The sequence below is a fragment of the Mastomys coucha genome, unplaced genomic scaffold (genome assembly GCF_008632895.1).
Source record: "Mastomys coucha isolate ucsf_1 unplaced genomic scaffold, UCSF_Mcou_1 pScaffold23, whole genome shotgun sequence".
Lineage (NCBI taxonomy): Eukaryota > Metazoa > Chordata > Mammalia > Rodentia > Muridae > Mastomys > Mastomys coucha.
This window is the reverse complement of record NW_022196906.1, coordinates 100,848,769-100,854,587: the sequence shown is the minus strand read 5'-3', so window position 1 is coordinate 100,854,587 and position 5,819 is coordinate 100,848,769. Positions and strand designations below refer to the sequence as shown.

Below are 5,819 nucleotides of genomic sequence, written 5' to 3'. Positions count from 1 at the left end.
CCTCCTCCCCCTCCCCCCCCTCCTCCTCCTCCTCCTCTTCCTTCTTCTCCTCCTCCTTCTGCCTCCTTGTCCTCTTCTGTTGCTGCTTTTGCTCCTGTTCCTCTTGTTGTTCTTCGTGCTGTTTGTCTCCTTCTTTTCCTTCTCTTTCTTTTGCTCTCCTGCTGCTTCTTCTCCTTATTCTTTTTGTTTTTTCAAGACAGAGTTTCTTTGGGTAATATGGAACTTAGAGAAATCTGCCTGCTTCTGTCTCCCGAGTGCTAGGATTAAAGATGCATGGCATATGCCATCATTGCCTGGCTCTTTCTTTTTATTTGAAGCTTTCAACTGAATTGTGAATGTGTGTTTGTTTGTGTGTGTGTGTGTGTGTGTGTGTGTGTGTATGTGTTTTAACAGAAGACAAAGCAAGCAGGTGTATTTTACGTACCCAAGAGCATCATGGAAGAAATGAATACCCAAAGCAGCAATGAGATTTGAGAGCTCATTATACTATTTTAATAGAGGAAAAGAAAGGGCAAAGAGGCACTTCTGGAAGAATAAATGGCTTTTTTAGAGGAGTGTTTGTGGAGGGACAGGAAGAGACATATCTGAAAGCACAAATGACATCTGAAAAGTAAATAGCCTTTGAGCATAGTTGTGAGACCTGATAGTTTGCAGAAATATTCATCCTGTGTATTGTGTCAGCTCTGCCTGGTCTCTTATGATACATCAATTTTAGGTTGAAACTGTGTTTTTACTAAAAGGTTGGGTTTTTGTTTGGAGCCTTTAAAAGCAATCATTATGTATCAAAAGTGCTGAGTATTATAATTTCTTATTTTATTAAAGTTAAAGAATGATATAAATGGAATATAACAGTTTATTAGAATAGAAGTATATCTAGGCTGAGGAGGTGATGTAGTGGGTAAAAAACTTACTAACCAAACATGAGGACCTAAGTTCAAATACTCAGAATGTGTAAAATCTGGATATATAGCATCAGCATATATAATTCCAGTGCCTCTTTAGGTAAAAGAGATGGAGACAGGAGAATCACTGGGAGCTTGTGGGTCAACTAGCACGTGTTAGTTAGGGGTTTCTAAAGAAACAATATGAAGAAAAAATGTAATTTATTAGAGTAGCTTACAGTCTGTGGTCCAGGTAGTTCAGTGATGCCTGTTTCTTGTGGGAAAGGCAAATAATCTGGTAGTCATTCAATCCACAAGACTGGGTATCTCACTGGGTAGTGGTGGTGCTAGTGCATGTCTATAATCCCAACACTTGGGAGGCAGAAGTAGGAGGATTTCTGGTCTATATAGTCCAGCCTGGTCTCTGAATCAAGTTCAAGGACAGCCAGAGCTACACAAATATTATATCAGAAAACAAAACAAAACAAAACCCAAAAATCAATCAAACAAACAAAAGACTGGAGACCTGGCAAATTCCTAGAGATCTGCTACTGATCTATGTTAGAATCCTGAAGAAGTAGATTCTGATATGAGCAAAGGAATACCAAAGCAAAAAGATAGATACACTTGCAAGCAAGAGTGAGGGCAAGCAGGCAAAAATCAAAAGCTTCCTCCTTTTATGTCCTTTTATGTAGGCTACTGCCATGGGCCTAGCCAGTCAAAGGTTCCTCAACCTGCGGGAGAAACTGGGGTCCCGGTAATCAGGTGGGCAAGGGGTTGGTGAGAAAAAAATGACACACACAGACACGGACACAAGTGAGTGTTGTATCTGAGTGTGTATTCTTAAAATAGGCACCAGACTTTTACAGTCATTACAAAAGAAAAAAGTCAGGTGGTGTAACGTTCAAGGTACATTGAGGTCATCTGAAGTACCATGGGTCTAGAGCAACAGACGGGCGCAGCACCCTTAGGCTCAGAGCGCTCTGCCTGTGCAGGGCCTGGCAGAGTTGGGGGGACTGTGGGCTACATGAGGTTAGAGGCTCGAGTGCTCGCAACACACACACACACACACACACACACACACACACACACACACACACACACACACACACACACACACACACACTCTCTCTCTCTCTGACTGCACGGTCTAGCCCATCCTTAGTAAATGCCCACTATGCTAATCTTCTGGGCTAGCAGAAATATGCCCCAGGGGTCCCATTCTTCTAATTCATGGGAGTGGCTTAGCTGCAATTCTAATGTGATCTGCTCTACCTGACTGAAAGGAGGATTCTAGTTGACCTTAGGAGGATTCTAGTTGACCTTGCCCTGGGATTATCAACTCCCATTCTGTAAACTTAAGTGCTGGACCTTCCTTCATTATCTCCTTAATAATGCTGGAGGCAATTAGTCTGAATGGGAAACATTCTTTATGAAATTCCAGGCCAGGCCAAGGTTCGGCTCAGCAAAGATTAGGGTATTGGAACACTGATTAAGGTCAGTCAGAAGGCAACATCCAATTTTGCTTAGCTATTAGTAAATCATTTCTTGGGGGGCATCTAGCACATGAGACCCTCCATCGACTACCGCAAGGTCCCCAGGAGACTAGCTTCTCTGAAGCTTTTCACCTCTGTGGGCTGCTGTCATGCAGACTCGACTGGAGTATGTATGGCAGGCTACCACTAGAAACTGGCAGATTTAGGGTAAGTTTTCCTATCTCAAATGATCCAGTCAAGAAAATCTTTCAGATGCATGCCCAGCTACTTGAGTTTTAGTTGATTGAAGGTATAGTTGAGTTAGCAACCAAGATTAGCCATCAAAGGGCTAAAAAACATCAAAGAGACCATGTATCAAAGATGGAGGGGGAAGTTGAAGACTGACACTCTAGGTTGTCTTCTAATCTTCACGTGTGTACTAAGTTATATACTTGCATTCACAGGCATGAGTGCACACACAAAATTAATGCACGCTATATACATACAAAGGACACACTGTATGTGTGTATGAATGTGTGTGTGTATCGTTAGTGGTGAAGAAATTTAGCTGAGTGTTTTTGTTATTTTGAACTTTTCATTTCTAAGATTTCTGTTTCTTTCCTTGTTTGAGACCCCAATGTCTGTCTTGAATTTGTCATATCTTGCACTGTGCTGTGTCATTCAATTATTCTCCTGTATTTTCTTGTGATGGATAGGTAGGACAGGCGTTAGCCATAGATCATTGTCTAAGAAACATTTCCTATTTAATTAAAGTATCCAGTTATGCAGTACAAATTGTTGAGTCTGTAATTACAATGGGACTAAGTCTGCTTTATTTCTGTTGTTTAAGTCACCAAAAGCTCAATTTAAAAGTTTATTTGCAGCCGGGCAGTAGTGGCACACACCTTTAATCCCAGCACTTGGAAGGCAGAGGTGGGCAGATTTCTGAGTTCGAGGCCAGCCTGATCTACAGAGTGAGTTCTAGGACAGCCAGGGCTATACAGAGAAACCCTGTCTTGAAACACCGAAAAAAAAAAATTATTTGCAAGGATTGACTCAGTGAGCAAGAGTGCTTGCTAAAGAGAATGAAGACCTCAGATCAAATCCCAGCATCCAGTGAAGGTCCAGTGTGGTCGCTGGAGTCTGCCCCACCTCTGTGCTGCAGTGGATAGAGATAGTAGAGTGCTTGCTTGGGTTTGCTGGCTGCTGGCCTAGCTACAGGTTTCTTGAGAGTCTCCATTTCAAAGGATAAGACAGAGAATGAAAGCAGGACTCCTCTAGCCTCCATCCTCTGTTGTACACCCCAGAAACATGTAATGTACTGCACATGTATAGTACACATACACTTGTAAAATACATGAGAAAAAAAAAAACAATGAAAAACATTTATTTCGAATGTCCGGAGTTCCATTGTCTCCTTTTGAGGTTTCTTCCTATTATCTAGAGAAGATAGTGCATGAACTAAGCTTGTAGTAATACCTGGCCTTAAAAACTTAACAGCCATATTTATATACCGTCCTTCTTTAAGTTGTGTGTTTACAGATCTTACTGTGATTGACTGAGAACTGAAATATACTCAAGCTTTCTGGCCTTGTCTTTACTTTTTTGTATTTCTGTAATATCTACCTGATTAACAGCCAGTTTTGCTTAATTGAAAGCCACAGTACAGCTTGTGTCTAGTCCTATGCCTCCTCATTCCCACTCATTGTATAGTAATCCTTAACTTGGACACAGTGACCTGTAATCTTTCCCTTCGCTCTTTAATCTTCTTTATCAAAAATATACTGTGTCTATAACTTCTATAACTTTCTACATACACATTTTTAGGTCTAAAAATTTAAAGCATCTCTGTCTTTTTGTATCTGTCTGTCTCTGTCTCTGTCTCTCTCTCTCTCTCTCTCCCACCCACCTCTCTCTGTGTGTATATGTGTATATCTGTCTCTCGTGTGCCAGAAGAGGAGGTCTGATCCCTTGGAGTTGTTGTAAGTTGTCCAGTGTGAGTGCTGAGCAGTGAACTCTGGTCCTCTTCACAGAGAACAAGTACATTAATATTTGAGCCATTTTATAGTCTTCTGTATCTTCTTGCATTTGATGGTTTCTTTCTGTCCTTTAGAAAACATATCTTTTTTTAACAAAAAAAAATATTTCAAAGAAAATACAGGAAGGTATAGCTGAAACACAGGCAAAATGTGTTTACTGTTCTTTATATTTTTTGTTTGTTTTACCAATGGCAGGAAAAGGGTGCCATAACTTGTCTCCACTCTGAATCTCTTTTCTTCTCTTGGCTTGTCTATGTAAGTCTGTATACAAGCATGTTAGAGCACAGAGATAGGTCACTGTCCTAATCAGCCTTCAGCAAGGCTGAGCAGGCAGCAACAGCTTGGTTTTAAAATAACAGTTTTTTTTTTCTTTTGTAATCCCAAATTGACTAAAATAAGAACATTGAAAAAACTGTTTTTTAAAATAAGGAAACTCAGGTGGATAGGTTCCTGTGCCTTTATTCCATAATTGAAAGTTGAAAAATTATACTAAAGTTTTTATATCCACATATATACATACATACATTTATTTTAATTAAACATCAAAAATGATAATTTTAGCTTGGAATAAGTTAAAAAGCATAAAATTTAGCAATATAGGTTTTGTTACACAGTTATTTCAAGAATTCTAGTGGCAGTTGAGTTTCTTGTTCCGGGCTGTCTTAAATTTAGAAAGACCCACAGAAACAATTACCATGGACACATGACACACATCACCCTCACCAGAGTATATTCTTAGTAAAAACAAAATAGGAAGTCTATCTAAAACAGACTAGAACTATTGTATCTGTATTATCTGTGAGATATGGAGATATCAGCAGGGTCTAGTTAGTGAAAGCAAAAACAGTAGAGATAAAGCTTGTTATGTATGCTTACGAAGCCTTTCCTGCACAGAGGAAAAACTGAAGGACCTGCCGAGCTAACTATGTTTTCTTAAAGCCTCAGCTAGCCTGTGGGGGAAAGGGCAGTATTTCCCTTCTGGAAATGCCCTTTCTAATCTTGTCAGAGCTGACAAGTTTCTTAGCACAGTTTTCTTGGGGAGGAGCTCTCAGCCTGTGTCCGTTATGGCATTCTAATCCTAAGCAATGGTGCTGGTCTGGGGAGAGTTTACATTCTAAGAAGGTAACTATTGGGGAGGGTGGAGCAAATAGTGTGTCTGCATGCCTTGTTGCTTCTCCTAGGTCCTCTGTTTTACCTCAAAATGCAAGAAATTTGATTAAGTATGGATCATTCTAACTTTTAGCCACATTTCACTATCATACATCTTTTATTGGAGTTGGAACAGTGTTACAGTAAAATATTAGTTCTCAATAGAGTGAATAGATAAGATGTGCCTTAGCCCGGGGCATACTTCCACAACTACCCATGAGCAACATCTAGCATGATGCTTCATGCCTGAGTCTCTTGGTACTTGTATGGCTTTC

The 5,819-nt window shown here is 40.1% G+C and overlaps 1 protein-coding gene across 6 annotated transcripts in view; it reads left to right on the top strand.

The window, feature by feature from the left end:
* Dock3 (dedicator of cytokinesis 3) overlaps positions 1–5,819 on the top strand; it is a 299,780-nt gene that overhangs the window by 76,903 nt on the left and 217,058 nt on the right. The gene's annotated exons all lie outside the window — the stretch shown is intronic.